This window comes from Helianthus annuus, chromosome 12 (assembly GCF_002127325.2).
Source record: "Helianthus annuus cultivar XRQ/B chromosome 12, HanXRQr2.0-SUNRISE, whole genome shotgun sequence".
Taxonomy (NCBI): Eukaryota; Viridiplantae; Streptophyta; class Magnoliopsida; order Asterales; family Asteraceae; genus Helianthus; species Helianthus annuus.
The window spans coordinates 29481820-29502214 of NC_035444.2; the positions used below are offsets into that span (position 1 = coordinate 29481820).

At 34.9% G+C, this 20395-nt stretch overlaps 2 long non-coding RNA genes across 2 annotated transcripts; both read right to left on the reverse strand.

The window, feature by feature from the left end:
- Positions 1-222: 222 nt before the first annotated feature.
- LOC110941487 lies at positions 223-1829 on the reverse strand. Its single transcript, XR_004874649.1, has 2 exons — positions 1112-1829; positions 223-562 (listed from the first exon to the last, which is right to left on the reverse strand). It is a non-coding gene; the product is annotated as an uncharacterized LOC110941487 (long non-coding RNA).
- Positions 1830-19254: 17425 nt separating this feature from the next.
- On the reverse strand, positions 19255-19642 carry LOC118484839. The gene is made up of 3 exons (XR_004874650.1): positions 19543-19642; positions 19386-19454; positions 19255-19313 (listed from the first exon to the last, which is right to left on the reverse strand). It is a non-coding gene; the product is annotated as an uncharacterized LOC118484839 (long non-coding RNA).
- Positions 19643-20395: the final 753 nt, after the last annotated feature.

Consider the following 20395-nt stretch of genomic DNA (forward strand, 5'->3'; position numbering starts at 1 on the left):
TCTGTGCTAAAACCAGCATCATCAGATGCTTCAAATCAACCTGCAATGCATTTTTGTAACATTAATAATCAATAAACAACAAAAAAAAACCCTAAGAAAAATCAAACGTACACCTACCAGCCAAAAAATCATCGTCTCCATCCACAAAACAAAACCCTCCTCCACCTCTAGGGTGTCTAAATGGTTGAAAACCCTCCTCCGCCAAGGCAACCAGAATTTTCCTTTTTTTTACCCAGACGGAGTTTGAAACCTCGTCCACCGCAAGATCTGAACTCCGATCTTCATCCATATGGTGCCACCAGACATGGTTGTGATGTGGGAGACAACCGTGATACATCAGCCACCATGAAATCAAAGGATTAGGTAAAAGGAAAACATACCTGGATCTTTGTTTTTCACCTTGCGGTTCTTGACATCGAACCCTAGAACCGCCATTGAGAGCAAAATCGGAACGGATATGGGAGAAATCTTCATGAAATTCGTCTTGTTACTACCAAGCCACTCCTACAAACGATATTAATCTCTATTTAGGCCATCATCCAAATCAACAACACTACCTAACCTGCACATACATATCTTTCCCTTTCATGTTCAGTAAATACATATGCGACATTTGGCACTTATAGAAAAGACATTTTATGTAGTTTCCAAAGTCATGTTTGATTAAGATCTTTAAGACTTTTTAACACACAGCCTGCTAAATACAGAATATTCAGCCGGCAGATATTGTCATATATGCACAGATTTCCTCAAGCAAATTAGCACTTAAATAACCGCATTCACTACTGTTTTCTGTTTCATCTTTCCGGGATATCATCTTCGTTGCAAAGAGAATGGGAACTCAATATACAGACGACGTAAAGTCAAGCTTCGACCCAAACAGTCAAACCGAAGATACACCCAGTTTTGTAAGGCTCTTATGAGGTTATTCTTCCATCATGTTTCAAACTATCTTTATTAAAATATCTACCTACATTAGATTGTTGTGAGATCAAATGCACAAAAAGATTATCAAAGATGTGTGCTTGATCTATCTATAATTAGATCCAGCATACGCATAAACTTAGCGAAGCAGAATATATAAAAAAGTCATTAATAAAATAACATGTACCTTTATTGTCTTCATAACTATGTGATAACAGTATGAAAGGACAGCAGAGCAAAAGGCAATAGATGATTGGCTTCCAATTACTTCATCAAGACATGCGAAATGGTATTATGCCACTTTCCACAATGTAACCGCAATGGTTGGAGCTGGAGTTTTAAGTCTTCCATATGCCATGTCGAATCTCGGATGGTAATACTTCGACAATAAGTTAACAAACCCAAATAATACTTTTATCGAAAATCAAGATAATACCAACTAAAGACAAAATCAGTCTGCTTTCAAGTCAAGCATACAAGATTTTCGATCAGGGCATGTACTGTCAAAACAAACATTTATTTTTGGTAACCATGAGAACTTGTTATCAGAAAACTCACGGACCCCATCAATACCCTGCTAACCAATGAGGTTGGGTAAAACGCAATATTTAGAACAAAGAATGATCAGGGTATGTAGTAAACCAACAAAATTAAATAAAAAAGCTAAAAAACTAAAAATATTTCACTACAAAAAAAACATAATATAGATCTTTAAAACATACTAACCAGAGATATTGGTGTTGAAAACAGGGGACCAGGTGTGGTAATACTTATTCTGTCATGGGTAATAACATTGTACACACTATGGCAGATGGTAGAAATGCATGAAATGGTACCTGGAAAACGGTTCGATAGGTACCATGAACTCGGGCAAGAAGCATTCGGTGAAAAACTCGGTTTATATATCTATCTATCTACTACCATTAGACTTGTAGAGACCAAAAATTAAAATAGAAAATAATAATATTAAAAAAAATGCAACTAAATTTTAATTTTAGCCAATCCAGTAATATCCATAATCTACTCTTTTCAAGCATAGATCCCCAAACCTAAACAGAAAATAATAATATTCAAAAAAAAAATGCTACTAATTTTAATTTTCAATCCAGTAATATCCATAATCTATTCTTTTCAAGCATAAATCCCCAAAATTAAAACAGAAAACAATAATATTAAAAAAAATTCAACTAATTTTAATTTTAGTCAATCCAATAATCCACTCTTTTCAAGTATAAATCCCCAAATTAAAAAAATAATTAATTAATAATTTTTTTAAATCCAATCCGGAACTACAAAACAATACTCCTGGAAATTCTCGGATCAAACAATTAAACAAACAAAAGCTGCAATAAAGTAGACATACAGAATAATCAAATGTAGCACTGAATAATCACCGTAACTAAACAGAACTTCCGATTGCTTGAAAGTTGAAACCCTAAATTGGAAACAGATGTGATGAGAGTGTACCCAAAGGATTTGTAGATGGTGCGAAAGGTTGAATTGTAAACCCTAGAAATGGTAGTGAAGGAGTGAGAGAGTAATCTAGAGAGAGAAAAATATCAGAAAAATAACAACCATGAATCTAAATCAAAACCTGATAATATCGAACATGTTATGAAGAAAAAGAAATCATGATACGAAGAAGATGAAGATGAAGAACAAACCATTTACAACCATATGAAGAAGGAGATAGATAATTGCCGATGATAGGGTTTTGTAAAAAAAAAAAAAACGTATCCTGGAAGTCGCTTGAATGAGAAGAATGAGGGAATTAGGTTATTCCATGATTTATATACCCGGGTCAAAAAACCAGGTATGGTTGTCCCAAATTCGGATCCCGTGTAAAAAAATAAGGATTCTCACATTTTCCCACTAAAAATCTAGTAAGGTTGCACCACAACGCGCCACGTGTCCCACACTTTGTTTGTTTATTATATATAGATACACTAAGCTATGCGCATACAAAAAATACACTATCAAGTATTTTAAGTGTGAGTTATAGATTAGATAAGTTTAATATCTCATGCCTTTCGTGAACAAGAAGGATATCCAAATTGAACAAGCTAGGTTGAAGCAATGATGAAATGAAAAGCTCAGAAAACTTCCACATACGTAAATACATGAAAAAATTTCAAATATATAACCACCATAGAGGTAAAATCTTGTCTAACATAAATAAAAGTATTGATATGCCTAAAAATAATTATTTTTATGATTTTCTTTATTATAAATTTAAGATTTAAGATCTAGTGATTGATACATCTATTAAATGGAAAGTATGTCCCACAACTAGGGTTTTTTTAATTAAATGGACACGGACGATACATGTGGTAAAAAAATATATTATGTTATGGGTCCATTCTTTTAAGAAACTTTGGCTTCGTAAAAAGTTTGACGACCGTAACATGTTTGATGTTTAAAATATACAAGTGTCGGTGTTGATCAATAACAATAACCCAACGAAACCGTCGGTGTTGATAAAAAACTCTTATTTACCATTTTGTATGTTTTTCTTTTATATCTTCCTTCATAGTTATATAACAATAACTAACAAACAAACAAACAACCAAAACTGAATGACATTTGAAGGAGACAAACAGGATGGTTGAGCTAATTGGAAACATTTGATTATTGATCCTACCAACTAGTTTTAAACGTTCTTAATATTGATATTATTTAAAAGAGTAAATTGCCACAATCGTTCCTGAGGTTTAGATCTGTTTGTCAGTTTCTTCAAAAATGATTTTTCTTGTGCCAAAGAGCCCTTCACCTTTGGCATTTTTTGCCATTTTCATCTAAACCACTAACTTAGTTTACTTTTTATGTTAAGTTGAAAGATATTTAGATGAAACTGACAAATATAAAACCTCAGGTACGATTTTGGCAATTTACTTAATTTTTTTTAATTTCTTTTATTTAATTAATTTTGTCACATATATATAAAACATAATACACATGCACTTCTTATAAAAAAATTAATAGTTTTGTCTCATAATGTTTATAAATTTTCATCCAACCACTAACTCAGTTATTTTTTTTATTAAGGTGAAGGATCTAATAAGTTTTATAAAGTAAGACAAAAATTAATTTTCAATTTTTTTATATACATCAGTTTTATAAAAATAAAATCTACTTCAACCTCTAGATTTTATAAAACTAAAATGCTAGTGACCATATAGAAAAATGTCAAATAAACAAATCTTATCATCTTCTACTCTTTTAAATTCACTCCTAAAAAAAACAGAAGCCACAGCCCCCTCCTTATCAAACAACGTATCGTTACCAAACCTTAAAATTAACCACCAAATAGTAGGTATAATGTCATGAACCAAAAGTTTCGTTAATCAAACCACTAAGAATAAATATTAGTTAGTTACCCTCATAATCTTAATTAGATAAATATTTTATTTCTGCCAACATATTTCTTAGGTGCTCAACACATTTAAAAATATGTAACGTTTTACAATTTTTTTTCTATCTCTACACTTGATTAAATACTAAAAGTTGTAATCTATTGTTATGTGATGCACACCATTGATATTTATTTTATAATTCGTTTTCTCTTTATAAATCTGATCTATATAAAAAAAACTGGATATTAATTTCTGTCTTAATTTATAAAATATAAAATATCCTTCACTTTAACAGAAAAATAAACTGAGTTAGTGGTTTGGATGAAAATTTATAAAAATTATGTGATAAAACTATTAATTTTTTTTATAACAACTACATGTATATTTTGTTTTATATATATGTGACAAAATTAATTAAATAAAAGAAATTAAAAGGAGTTTAAGTAAATTGCCAAAATCGTTTCCGAGGTTTTATATTTGCTAGTTTTATCAAAATATCCTTTAACTTAACATAAAAAGTAAACTAAGTTAGTGGGTTGGATAAAATGACTAAAAATGCCAAAGGTGAAGGGTGGTTTGGCACAAAAAAGTCATTTTGGATGAAACTGTCAAACAGGCCTAAACCTCAAGGACGATTTCGGCTCACTTTCTAACCGAGCCACACCGAGCGAGCTTTTTCCAAGCTAAATCCAAGCGAGCTATGAGCCGCAAGCTTTTTGGACAGCCCTAAATGTTATTGTTTACAGTCTCGTGACGACTCTTTAATAATTAGGAAAGTCTTGATTTGATCTATCTTCATCTCTTGATTAATTAGTAGGAACTAAAATGTCGGTACCAAATCTTCCGTGGAAACTTATACCGTCCATAACAACTGGCCAGTGACAACTCATTGATAATAAGTTACTAATGTTATTTTCCATTAACAATAACTCAGTCAGTAGAAACTAGTATCTATCAAGTTCTTACTGCTGATTTTTATTAGTAATAAGATCATGCATCATGGTTGGGGTGAATAATTCCTTATCTTTGAGCGTTGTTCGTCACGTGTCGTGCTAGTCAACAAAGGGGCATTTTTCTAAAATGAGCGTAGTGGGGATGTGAGCATTATGTTAAAAGGGGTGTAAAGAATTAAATAAATAAAAAAACTATAAAATAAATGATTGACTAAAGAAGATAGGGCTTACATGTGATTGGGCCATCAAAATGGGGCTTTGGCGTTGTTTTTAAAACGCTTGGGACAAAAAAACCAAAAAAAAAAAAAAAAACGCTCAAGGGGGCCATGAACGGGGCGTGCTTTGGCGTTTTCGGGCAAAAAAAGCCCCAAATCCACACCACTACGGGTTCTCCCGAATACTCTCCGCCTAGGCGAGTACTCCCCGAATACTCTCAACTCTCGTTTGGGTCGGGTCATAGTGAGGTTTGAACTGGATTTAAAAAAAAAAAAAAAAACAGGAAAAACGACCTATAGAAGGCTTGAACCCAAGAACTCTTGTCGGTAAAGTGAGGGATTTACCAATACTCCAGGTTTACTTTTCTTTTTATGTAACCACCTAATTGTATTTTTAGGGTCCTTACACAATTTAATATATCGAATCTACTATTTTTTTTAATATTAGGGTCCAAGGACCCCGACCCACTTTATATGGGTCCACCCTGCACGTATGGAAGGGGAAACCCATAATTTTCTTTGGTGATTTTTTTTTTTTTTTTTTTGCAAAACAAAATCCTTGGTTGTATTTAGTTTTTTTCACCATTCCAATATGTTTTTTTGGATGCGGAGTTTTATTTAAAATTGAGTAATCTTTAGTATTGTATGCTATAGTGGGTGTAATTGCTGTTGTGATACCTAGACGTACCGAACCAATAATGAGCGAACATCATCATTTCCACTATCGATATTTTCAAAACCGATATTTTTATTCATTTCTATGATTTCCGATGAGCCGAATCGATAACGGTCAAAGTCACACTGTGTAGCATTGTAAAAAAAACAACCAAACTCTCAACGCCTAACACTAGGTTCGTATTAAATTTTGTGTAAGATATGCTAATCGAAACTCAGATGATATTACGTTTATGTTTTCCTCTTCGGTTTAATAAAATATCTACTACCAACTTGTCGGATTCTTTGGCGTTGCGGTGTGCTGTGACGTGCCACTCATGTGACTCAAGGCGTGAAGATTGAAGACTGTTGATATTATTATTTTATAATTTGTATATCATAATAAGGACACATGACTTACCTTCTTTTGTCTTTTTAAATGTTTTTTTAACTACAAATTCAGTGTAGCAAATAGTTTTTTTTTTTCTTCAAAATACTTGGTGTTTAAACGGAGTTATTATAGTTTTTTTTTTTCTTCATGATGTGATGACGTCGGTGGACAAGGCAAGCGGCTCCAAAACGTAGAAGAGATTGATCGATGCGGTTTTCTTTTCGACTATGTGGAGAATATGGAAGTATAGGAACGAGAATATTTTTGATGGAAAGACTTACTCGGTGATGAAAATGGTCAACAACATCGAAGAGGACACTTTTATTTGGTTGAAAAATAGGTCTACTTCGGAGGCTTTAAATTGAGAGAGTTGGTTAGGTTTTAATATTAAAGACCTTGTAACTTAATTGTGTTTTTTGGACGATTGTAGGGACTTCTAGCTTCTTTTTGGCCCAGTTTTTTGGCAATAAAATTCTTTGCTTTGATCGTTAAATAATAACAATAATGATAATAATTTAATATTATTTAAAATTAATCTTTATGTTTTTAATTGTGTATTTTACTACAAGTTCAGTGTAGCAAATATCTTTTTTTTTAATTTTAAAATAACTGTATTTAAATTGATTTATAATCAAATTAATTTAATATTCTTTACTAATACTGTTGGTTTTTTATGTGAAAAGGTCTAGAAGGCAACTCCAAGGGTCTCTTTGTGAGCCTTCCGAAAATGAGGTGCAGGGCCAATTTTGAGCCTTTGCAAGTTGAGAGACGGCACGAGGCTCAAATTGCTAATGGGCTGTTTGTTTAGCTTTTAACGGGGTTTTTAATGGTTTAAACCTCTTATTGGTTCAGACTTTTTGTTTCGTGAGCAGATGTCTGAATGGTTCAGACATTTGCCTCCGAATGGTTAAATATTATACAGAGTCTGAATGGCTAAGACCACTAATCTGAATTGGTTAGACATTTGCGTCTGAACTATTAAGCATTATACTGGCTCTTAATGGTTCTGATCTTTTACTGGTTCAGCACTTAATGGTTCAAACCTCTTCCTAGTTCAGCACTTAACCATTTATAAGTTGCCAAACAGCCCCTAAAATGCTCAAAGTTTAAAAAAAAATTATATGTTATATATAATAAACTAGGTTAGCAACCCGTGTACTACATGGGTAACATATATATATAATGTGAAAATAATTTGTTCATATCTCGTAATTACACAACTTATAACGATAATTACGCACATCGTACATCCATAATTAAATAAATTATAAAAATTATTACGCAACAATAATAATTAAACATGTTATACACACAACACAACAACTACTTTTTTATGTTATAAACAGTTGATTTTTTAATGTATAGCAAGACTATACTTCAATTAAAGATTTTTTTAAAATAATATAAAACATGTTACAAATAATTGTAATAAAAAATTAAAAGATACCATAAATATGGATGTATTAATTTGCTATTTAAGAGGTATATAAAAAGATTTCTAGCTTTTTACCATAAATAATAAAAAATAGTGAAAAGTAATATGAAGTTAACATAAAAAAGTATATCGTACATTATATATATATATACTAGGTTATAACCCGTGAATACTCACGGGTTATTAATCTATCTTTCTAAACAAATAATAAATAAATATATATTACTAAATGAAAAATTGCATGATGAATAAGGTGGATGAATAAATGATAAGAACGTCTGTATGAGTAAAAATTAATGAAATGTAATACTGAGAACATCAAACTTGTTTTTTATTCATTCATAATCATAGCATAAAGAACACTAAACAATTTAAGCAGCACCTTCTTGTTTGAAATAATATTTAAGAGTTTCTATAATTTGATTAATATATATATTTAAAACAGTTTTAGTAACTATATAAAAATAAAAGTAGATTATCCATTAGATCCATTGTTTATAAAAGTCAAATCATAATGAATTTGAAAACATATCTTTCTTCATAATCGAAAAAATATATTTAGGTTTTAGTTATTTATTTTTATTTTTTAGCTTATATGGTTTAAAGAAAACATATATTTCTTCATAATCGAAAAATATATTTAGGTTTTAGTTATTTATTTTTATTTTTTAGCTTATATGGTTTAAAGAATATTAAAACAAAATTTTAAAAACAACGGCAGTAATGACGATTTCTAATGTTTTATTCCTCTTCTTTTGAAAAATAAGCAAGCAAATATTAAGAAAACAAAACACGCTTGTAATAATGGTTTGTGTATAAAATTTGAAGGATAATCAACTGCATTTTATTGTGGAATCTAATTAACATCAATAAATCATTCTTACATAGTATAAAGACAATGATAATAACATCAAACACTGACACCATTCAACCACATATTTAATTAAGTTTTTTGTACCATTACAAAATGTCACACCCCCAAATTACCACCTAGGGCGTGTCCCTAATGGAGGTGTAACGATTCAACAAAGAGCCACTAATCATATCAAACACAAGTTATAATGTAATAAAATGCCCAATTGAAAGAAATGTATCGTTTGAAAGTTAAACCAAAACCAAAGTACTGAGCGGAAGCATAAAAGTATAAATGTATAAATGTATCAAACCCAAATCAATGTAATTGTTTATCATGACCATAACCACTCCAGCAGCATCAGACGGCAAGTTCCCAAGTTCCTTCAATAATTACCTACAAGCATGTAAACAAGTGTGTCAGACTACGCTGGTGAGTTCAAGGTTTGTGTTTGTTTACCAAGTTGCGTTACCAATCATGTGCGTAAAACAGTTTACAAAGCGTTATGTTGTTTGTTGTTAAGATGTTTGATGTTTCGATGTTTTGATGTTGTTATTACTCGAGTACCGAATGGCCAGATGATATGTGATTGCCAACCCCAATGCCTCTATCAAGCATTGGTCATGTTTTAAGGTAATTAGTTCACGCCCGTTCCCCTTGAACGTCGTGAGGGTGCCAAACCTAATAGCGCTATCAACTAATAACCCCCGTTGCCCTACAAGCAACGACCCGGTAGATGTAGTGGTCTTACAATGATAGAAAAACTGAGTACAATAACCAACATCCCGTTACCCATGCATTCCTCATCGGAACGTTACCCGTTATCCCTTCCCTGGGATCCATGCTTGAGAAAATAGCAATGAACTCACCTTGGGTTTGCTCGGTAGGGTTATCTACGAGTCTACCAGTTAATCAAGTACGTCCTAAAGGGGTTACGATATCAGTTAGTTTTACGTGCATATGAACCACAGTTTTCATTTCAAAGCAAATTCATGTGTACATTGATCACACAAAACACATTTACTGTACATGTAACGCATGCATGCAATAACAATAACTCATAACCTAGTCATCCAGATCATATGTTTTGCACACAGTAAGTCATGTAAGGTTACACATTCACATCTAGCAATAAGATCACATACCGAACAATATTGAATTAAAAGACTAATGGCCGACAACCCTTTTAAAACTGTTATGCATTTGTACCATCAAAAGTATTTGACCATCGTTTATTACCTGTTCATTACACTCATTGCAACTAAATCAATTCAAAATTACACTAGGTTGCGGCCCAACCGAATTAACGGCCCAAAATCATACCCACTACCCGATCCATTAGCAATCATGCACTTCCCGTGTTAATTGAGTCCAATTTTACCCAGTGAAATCTTGGGCTCCCTTACCCAATACTGGTGGCCGGCCCAACACAACTAAGACCTCGGTTTATGGCCTTCATGAACACACTGTGTCAACAACAATTAAAGCATGCAATCAGTGTAGCAAATGAGTCATGCGATTCCCATATATCCATAAACAATCAGACGATTTTCAATTACTATAACCAGCTCCTTATCCTAATCCTATTAACTAGCATGCCTTAGCAATCCTGTTCAATTCATTCTCATGCATTATTTGATGACACCATATATTAGTTCGGACCACTCGCCAAAATCGCATTCGACAATCATAAGGAATTAATCAAGATTAACTACTATTCAATTAACACCCTACATCAAACACAATACAACCGATTTCATACGAACACCCAGACCCGATTATTATCCCCCCCCCCCCTTATATATATGAAATTCCATTGTCCATTAACCAAGGCATTAGTATAATCATCGCATCTTATTTCAGTGTGCAATATCATCAGGTAAACATCAGGTAAACATCCTACTCGTTACACCAACTTCACGTACACATGATTATTAGGCAGGGACTATTATAACCAAGAATCATCCGGCACGTATAAATCATGATCATCGATTACAACCCACATATAATTCAATTGACGACTTGTAAAATTATTTAACGATTACTGGATGATCATTTATCTCAAATAACTAAATCATTCATGCAAAACAACTAACCAGGATACAAGATGAGAGCTGGATTGTTGCAATTAGAGAACAATTACTTCGAGGGAAGGGGTCCCCACTGAATTCGTACGATCAGGAAATCAAAGATGAAGAGAGGTAGGGTTTGTTATGGTTTTATATTTAATCGGAGTTTGATTTAGTTTATAATACGTACATATGATCCTTTAAGGAGTTGGGCCGGTTACAAACACATGATCCTATAAGGAGTTGGGCTGATTATTCGATCTAAACAAATCAATAAATGAGTTGGGCCGGTTTCCTTTCCTAACAAACCGTAAACAAATCAATAAACGAGTTGGGCCGGCTGCAAATGATTCCACAGTGGGCCGATTTTCTTTGCCATACCTCTATTAGTATATTGGGCCAAGGTTATGTTATTGAGCCAATGTTATATTTAAATAAATGGGCTATACGAATAGAATGCTTTAACGTATTAAAGAAAGATAACGAAGAGTAAGGATCAAAAGATGGAGCGTTACTTGCCTTGAAAGTTCGGGTTGTCACATCATCCCCAACTTGAAAGAATTTTCGTCCCGAAAATTGGCAAGCGTCAAGCGTGAGAGAAACGAAGTGAGAAATCAGAGTTGTTGCGGGTTTTGCTCAGTTGTGGCATCATCCCCAACTTGAAGAGGAATCTCGCCCCGAAATTTAGCAAACAGTCACTGAGGAAGCTAGTTTTGTTAAGCGTTTTCGCGGGGTGTCACATCATCCCCAACTTGAAAGAATTTTCGTCCCGAAAATTGATCTAAAACAATGGTTTGAAGTAAGTTCCGACGAACTCGATCTATAGATACTTTACAACGTCTGGGGGGCTAATCTTGTGATCAGTGGAAATCATGGTATGGTGGTTAGCGTGTTGTTATATCATTTGCCGATCAAAGAAACAGGGGATTAATGAGGTTCGTACAAAGAATCGAGCGAAACAGGGGTCCATTAAACATCCGAAGGAAGGAATGAGAATCTGGCTATGTCAGTAGTAAAGGCAGCTGTGGCATGCACAACAGGGAGGTTCGTCACATCGCGGTCGCGCGAGTGTATCATTTGTCCAAAACAGAGTTTGGTGGGTAAAGGTTAGTGTTGCAAAACGACATACGCGTGTAACTGTGACTGCTTCACTTCTAGCGGCGATGACAAGTGAAAGTGATAAGGTTCGTCTACAGGGATGCGTGGGTATAGTTCTCCTAATCCCGTGTTCGTTCGGAAGTTCCATTCTAGCGATGCCTTCACATGATTAGCTCTATTGAAACAAGGGTGCACTGAAGGCCCTTGTGATCGGTCTAATTGGTGCCTTCGGTACCGTCCAAGCAATGCCTCCCACTTAAATCCAATGACCACGGTTTCCACCGGAGGTTGTAGGTCGTGCAGTTCCTCTCCGTAACACCATCATGGTATATCGCTGGATCATCGGTACCCTCGGATAGAAGCGATGCTTCGCGTGTTGTAGGGTTGGGTTTCGAAAGCTGTAAGGACGTTCTCCGATTTTATTTCTCAGGAATTCACAGCTCCCCGCTATGCTAAGGGGTTGAAGTTGCGAAACCTTCGAAAATCCTATGGTGAAGCTGTGATAGTATCTAGCAAACCTAAGGGATTTCTGTTTCCCATAAGGAATCTGAAATTGCATAAGGTCAACCTGAAATTCCGCCTAACGATGTGGAAGTAAACCAGCTCACTCTTCAGGATGCATGTTAGAAAATTCATGGATAAGTGGAAGACACTCGATCTTCCTTTCTTAAAGCGGCAAATCGGTGGCAAGAGTTAGTATGGCAGGGTAGCCCTTCCGTAGACACTTCTGGGCTTTCATGACTGTGACAATGCCAACAACGGCACCACTACGATGATCTTAAACTGATAAGGATTCCCTACTGGGGAGAGGGGACGCGCGATTTTTCTGTTTGCAGAGAATTTTTCCGCTTGATATCTAGATAACCAAGTCCATGTCAACGACCATGTCAAAACTTACAAGAGTGTCGCATCAACCAATAGAGGCATTGCATCAACCCATAGGCACCGGATAGTACAAAGGCCAGCGAGAGGTTTACCATAATTAAGGTAACTGTCGTAGAGTCAAAGATGTGACTCTTGTGGTGCAAGGGTAAAAAGAGGTAAGATGACGACTCAATACAAGAAATATCCCTTAAACGATAGAATAAGAAATCCATTCAAATTAAACCATATAAGTCACTACATCGAATATTCGCAAAAGTTTTAATCACCATGATTGTTTATACGAAAACAACTGAAAGAAAAACAACTAGATAAACGATTGAAAGACGAGTCAGTCGTCCACGTCACCATCCCCGAGGTCACTACCATCATCATCGTCTCCGTCATTATCCGAGACCTCCTCTGGCTCTTCTTCCTCCTCTTCCGGCTCTTCCTCCTCCTCTTCGGGCTCTTCATCAGACCCTTCCGCCTCTGGTTCGGGAGGTGCCGGGACTGGGGCTGGCTCGGGTTCAGGTGCAAAGCGGGCTTCCTCCAACTGATGGACCCTCCAATCCATCATACCTATGCTTTCGGCATGCGAGTTAAGCCTTTCATGATCCACTCGAGCGTCTCTCAGTATCAGACCTTGTACCTCACGCCCTTTTAGGGCTTCTGCCTTCAAGTCAGTAGTCCTCCTAATAAGTTCCTGTATCTGCTTCTCTTGAGCTTCCAATCGCCCTCCTTGGGTATCAACCTTTCTTAGTAATTTCTGATTTTGCTCCATTAAGACTTGGTTTTGTTCTATTAGAATCTGGTTATAATCTCGGAGGGCCTTACTCACAGCCGACTCGGCCTGAGCGCTGAGGGAGTTAACTGGTAGTGCATGCGTAGGTCGGGAGGACGACTCCCCGCCCTGTGCGAGTCTCTTCCTATAAGCAGCACGCGTCTCCATCTGACGCGGGGGTGAGTGAGTATCAGCGGGTGCCTTCCCTGGCGCCCGGGATTGGTCGGAAGATGCGGACGGTGTAGACATGCCTGTCGAGTTGATAACGTAACGCAAGTTAAACGAAAGAATGCACACTCACAACGTTCCAAAAGAGGGTATTAACGCAGAAAGGGAAAAAAATGACAGAAAGAGTAAGCACACAAGGTTTCAACCAATAGTTGCTACGTCCGTTTCTTCGTCCACTCATGTTTCTATATATGGAAATGAACTAATTTAGGGGTCGAAAACGAGGAATGTGTTCAGGTTTATCACGTTGAGAATGATTAACTACCCTGTTCATACACATACAGGGAAGAACCCCTCTTACACTCGTTAAGCCTCATTGGGATTTGCATGCACCACGCGTTATTATTATGTGTGCACCCATGATAATAAGGCGGTTTGCATGCTCCTCTCGATGCTTCTTAACTTATGTTTGAAGTTTCTCCCACCCCAATCAACACAAAACAAGCACTACCAACAAGATTAGGATTTACTAGATGTATGTGTTACGTTACACTATCAATGTGTCATGATGCCTACCATGTCGTATCGTGCATGCTATAAATATAGTTTCTTTTACTAGGTATATAAAGCATAAGCTAACGAGGAACGAACCTTGCAGTCTGAAGCTGAGTGTCATGGTCATCGTTTGGATCAATTCGGTTATAGTCTGGTTTTATGAAAACGTTTTTAAAACCGAGTTCTCTATAACCAGTGGCTCTGATACCAAACTGTCACACCCCCAAATTACCACCTAGGGCGTGTCCCTAATGGAGGTGTAACGATTCAACAAAGAGCCACTAATCATATCAAACACAAGTTATAATGTAATAAAATGCCCAATTGAAAGAAATGTATCGTTTGAAAGTTAAACCAAAACCAAAGTACTGAGCGGAAGCATAAAAGTATAAATGTATAAATGTATCAAACCCAAATCAATGTAATTGTTTATCATGACCATAACCACTCCAGCAGCATCAGACGGCAAGTTCCCAAGTTCCTTCAATAATTACCTACAAGCATGTAAACAAGTGTGTCAGACTACGCTGGTGAGTTCAAGGTTTGTGTTTGTTTACCAAGTTGCGTTACCAATCATGTGCGTAAAACAGTTTACAAAGCATTATGTTGTTTGTTGTTAAGATGTTTGATGTTTCGATGTTTTGATGTTGTTATTACTCGAGTACCGAATGGCCAGATGATATGTGATTGCCAACCCCAATGCCTCTATCAAGCATTGGTCATGTTTTAAGGTAATTAGTTCACGCCCGTTCCCCTTGAACGTCGTGAGGGTGCCAAACCTAATAGCGCTATCAACTAATAACCCCCGTTGCCCTACAAGCAACGACCCGGTAGATGTAGTGGTCTTACAATGATAGAAAAACTGAGTACAATAACCAACATCCCGTTACCCATGCATTCCTCATCGGAACGTTACCCGTTATCCCTTCCCTGGGATCCATGCTTGAGAAAATAGCAATGAACTCACCTTGGGTTTGCTCGGTAGGGTTATCTACGAGTCTACCAGTTAATCAAGTACGTCCTAAAGGGGTTACGATATCAGTTAGTTTTACGTGCATATGAACCACAGTTTTCATTTCAAAGCAATTCATGTGTACATTGATCACACAAAACACATTTACTGTACATGTAACGCATGCATGCAATAAACATAACTCATAACCTAGTCATCCAGATCATATGTTTTGCACACAGTAAGTCATGTAAGGTTACACATTCACATCTAGCAATAAGATCACATACCGAACAATATTGAATTAAAAGACTAATGGCCGACAACCCTTTTAAAACTGTTATGCATTTGTACCATCAAAAGTATTTGACCATCGTTTATTACCTGTTCATTACACTCATTGCAACTAAATCAATTCAAAATTACACTAGGTTGCGGCCCAACCGAATTAACGGCCCAAAATCATACCCACTACCCGATCCATTAGCAATCATGCACTTCCCGTGTTAATTGAGTCCAATTTTACCCAGTGAAATCTTGGGCTCCCTTACCCAATACTGGTGGCCGGCCCAACACAACTAAGACCTCGGTTTATGGCCTTCATGAACACACTGTGTCAACAACAATTAAAGCATGCAATCAGTGTAGCAAATGAGTCATGCGATTCCCATATATCCATAAACAATCAGACGATTTTCAATTACTATAACCAGCTCCTTATCCTAATCCTATTAACTAGCATGCCTTAGCAATCCTGTTCAATTCATTCTCATGCATTATTTGATGACACCATATATTAGTTCGGACCACTCGCCAAAATCGCATTCGACAATCATAAGGAATTAATCAAGATTAACTACTATTCAATTAACACCCTACATCAAACACAATACAACCGATTTCATACGAACACCCAGACCCGATTATTATCCCCCCCTTATATATATGAAATTCCATTGTCCATTAACCAAGGCATTAGTATAATCATCGCATCTTATTTCAGTGTGCAATATCATCAGGTAAACATCAGGTAAACATCCTACTCGTTACACCAACTTCACGTACACATGATTATTAGGCAGGGACTATTATAACCAAGAATCATCAGGCACGTATAAATCATGATCATCGATTACAACCCACATATAATTCAATTGACGACTTGTAAAATTATTTAACGATTACTGGATGATCATTTATCTCAAATAACTAAATCATTCATGCAAAACAACTAACCAGGATACAAGATGAGAGCTGGATTGTTGCAATTAGAGAACAATTACTTCGAGGGAAGGGGTCCCCACTGAATTCGTACGATCAGGAAATCAAAGATGAAGAGAGGTAGGGTTTGTTATGGTTTTATATTTAATCGGAGTTTGATTTAGTTTATAATACGTACATATGATCCTTTAAGGAGTTGGGCCGGTTACAAACACATGATCCTATAAGGAGTTGGGCTGATTATTCGATCTAAACAAATCAATAAATGAGTTGGGCCGGTTTCCTTTCCTAACAAACCGTAAACAAATCAATAAATGAGTTGGGCCGGCTGCAAATGATTCCACAGTGGGCCGATTTTCTTTGCCATACCTCTATTAGTATATTGGGCCAAGGTTATGTTATTGAGCCAATGTTATATTTAAATAAATGGGCTATACGAATAGAATGCTTTAACGTATTAAAGAAAGATAACGAAGAGTAAGGATCAAAAGATGGAGCGTTACTTGCCTTGAAAGTTCGGGTTGTCACACAAAACATCTACATAAACTAAACCATAACAAACTAACCAAAGTAATAATGTCCATCACCACAACCATCAAAATGTAAACCACAAAAATACTAACAAACAACTTAGCAAACCATAGTTGTTATAAACAAAATGCAAACCATTCTTGCTTAGATCGAGGTTACATCATTCAAGACAATCTTCTTCTGGGAAGTTACATAAGTGAAGTGCAACATATGACCAAACTCCAAGTGGTTATCTGCCATGAACTTCCTCCAACCATCAATGGCGTAACGTAATGTACCGCTGTTTAGCTCGGTCTTCGTTTCATAAACCTCAACATCCCTGGTCATATTTTGAACAGATAAAGGTTGCAAGTTATCAGAATGTCCTGCTCTATTTACAACTTCAATAGGAAGACGCTAAATGCGTTAAAAGAAAGACAAATATAAGTCAATAGAAAAAATGAAATAAATATGATGGTAATTCATGTAAAAAAAACATACCAGCCTATAGTCTTCTTTACGACTAAAGTTGAAGAATTCAGCATCCATGCCATCACCAGAAACTTTTCTTGCATTTTTTGTCATCTTCTTTCGATGCTTCACATTTTGAACAGCCTTTGCCGGTTTCTTTCCCTTGTTTATGAAAAACAAATATGTAGAGGTGGTTAAGAGCAAATATAGTATATATTGTAGAATTAAAGTTTTCTTGTATAAAGAGTATTTATGAGATTGGCTAACAAACTGCTTTGTCTTATTTTCAATTTAATTGTTAATGTCAATGTATGTATATACTATGATATTAGGGAAACTTTATTTGGATCAATAAATTTTCACAACAATATTTTTCAAGTAGAGAACAAAAAAGACATAAGTTTATTGGATTCACAAAGTTATAAATTAACATACGACGATAAGGGAACGACAACTAAGCAGTCAATGACAATAAAAACGGATATTAGAGAAATTGTGAAAATACATTAAATAGTTCATACCTTGACATAACCAGCAGATGGACGATATGAACTACAATCAGATTTTTTAATACGTTGTCGGACTTGGCAATCTTTTTTCATTTTCTCGACTGTCTCAGATCCGTCAGCAATAACTTTAGCTTTTCCTTTTCCTTTAACCTGTTGTGAAAGAAAAATGTTAGCACATCCAAGTTTTTACATCTTAAATGTTTATTGAAATCTATTGATATACGATTCAAAGAAGACATAGCATTAGAAAAATGTGGTACACTTGGAACTTGCGAACGTATGTTTGTAATACACGAAGCTGGTGTTATGTTTAATTTGTTTGCCCTCGTGGTACGTCGTGTTGATGAAGAAGAATCTTGCAAAACATTTGTCTTCCTATTCTGATTTGAAAATGCTCCAGATGAATAAGTTACATTTCTCGAATAATTAAAATTATTTCCTAATCCAAAAAAAACACAAATATGATAATACAAATAAGTATTTAAAAATAATTTGTTAACATCTTTTATGTATTAAAAAACAAAATGTGAAACATCACCAAGTAGTCATTGTTTGTTTTTGGTTTACAAACCTGGTATTATGTTTTCTCTGTTTGCAAACGGTGTACGGTTGGGTGTTGTATACTGATCTTGTAGTACATTTCCGTAAGTAGAAGGTGTTATAATGGAATAAAATTTTACATATGTAACAGTAAACATTAGAGATCATACAATAGTTATAAAATTACTTTCTTTATTGACAAAAATGTGAAATCTACAACTTAAATATGATTAAATATATTAAATACATATATGCATAGAAAAATGATAGAGAATTTACCACTAACAAAATAAGCTGAGGTATATTTTGATTTTGATTTCTTATTATCAAGATATAGTTTTCTAATTTTCTAATTTTTATATTATCGCATGATTACATTATGATAAAAACTTAAAATAAATGTAGTCTCATCAAATAAGGAATATAACCAAACATAATTTCAAACCAATGATATGATTGGATAACTCAAAATGTCATAATATATATGCATACCATAAAAATGTCTTGAAACATCAAAAATTCAAAACCACAAAACAAATTTCCAATAGTCGAATAACAAATAAATTGTTTTTTATTATAACCACCATTTGCCATATCTCCTAATTCTTGCCTACATCTTCGTCAAGATGATTTTTCTCAACACACATGTGAGGCTTACTTGCTGACGACCCCAATCCCTCTTCAATCAAATAAACATCATCAAGGTTACGCTTCAAATCAGAAGATGATTGCTTCAACTCACCCACGTAATCCTTTGAAACAGGTGTGGTGTTATCCCCAATGTAAGAATCACCATCCTTAAAAAATAAACAATTTTTAATAACACAACTATTAAAAGTATATATAAGTATATTTTTTTTAAGTTAAACCTTAGAGCATTCACCACCAGCAGATTGGAACTCAGACTGACTCATACCAAAGGAATCAGAGACATCAAGCTGTAAGAAAATGGAAAGCAAAAGACAATTTGTTCAACATATTTAAAACGGTTTTGAAAGTGCAAATATATCAATAAAAATCGCTTACTTGGTCAATTTTCCATTTTTTGTTGAGCTTATCCAAGATGTCATCATCAGTGGTAACAACTGATATTCCATAATTCTCCACAGCATTGACAATATTAAAGTCTGTTACTTTGATCACGAAAGCACACTTTAGGTTAACCAACGTTTCAAATTCAACTGGGTATTCTCTTGGAATCTCATTTGTCTTCGGTAACTATATTAAAAAAATATAATATGATGACAGAATAAATATATAAAATTTTAATTTAATTAAATATAAAGTAGTACTAAATATAACCACGTCCTGAATTTCTGTTAGTTCCTTTGCAGTTTACCCAACAAACTTCAACGCCTCATGGTCAAACAATGTAAGTGTCACCGTACCGGTTGAATCTTGAACCCGAATAGGTATTTTAAACCTTTAAAAGAGTATTTAAATAATTAACAAACATACACAAATAGATAATATAAACGACGTACATTGTTGAATTAACAATAATTAGAATTATGAATAACAAACACTTTACCTGGACAATGGGAAAACTTTTGTTCCATTACAATCCTTGTTGGAACATTGATACAACTTCTCATCTCTAACATCACTTGTTCAAACACTGACACCATTCAACCACATATTTAATTAAGTTTTTTGTACCATTACAAAACATCTACATAAACTAAACCATAACAAACTAACCAAAGTAATAATGTCCATCACCACAACCATCAAAATGTAAACCACAAAAATACTAACAAACAACTTAGCAAACCATAGCTGTTATAAACAAAGTGCATACCATTCTTGCTTAGATCGAGGTTACATCATTCAAGACAATCTTCTTCTGGGAAGTCACATAAGTGAAGTGCAACATATG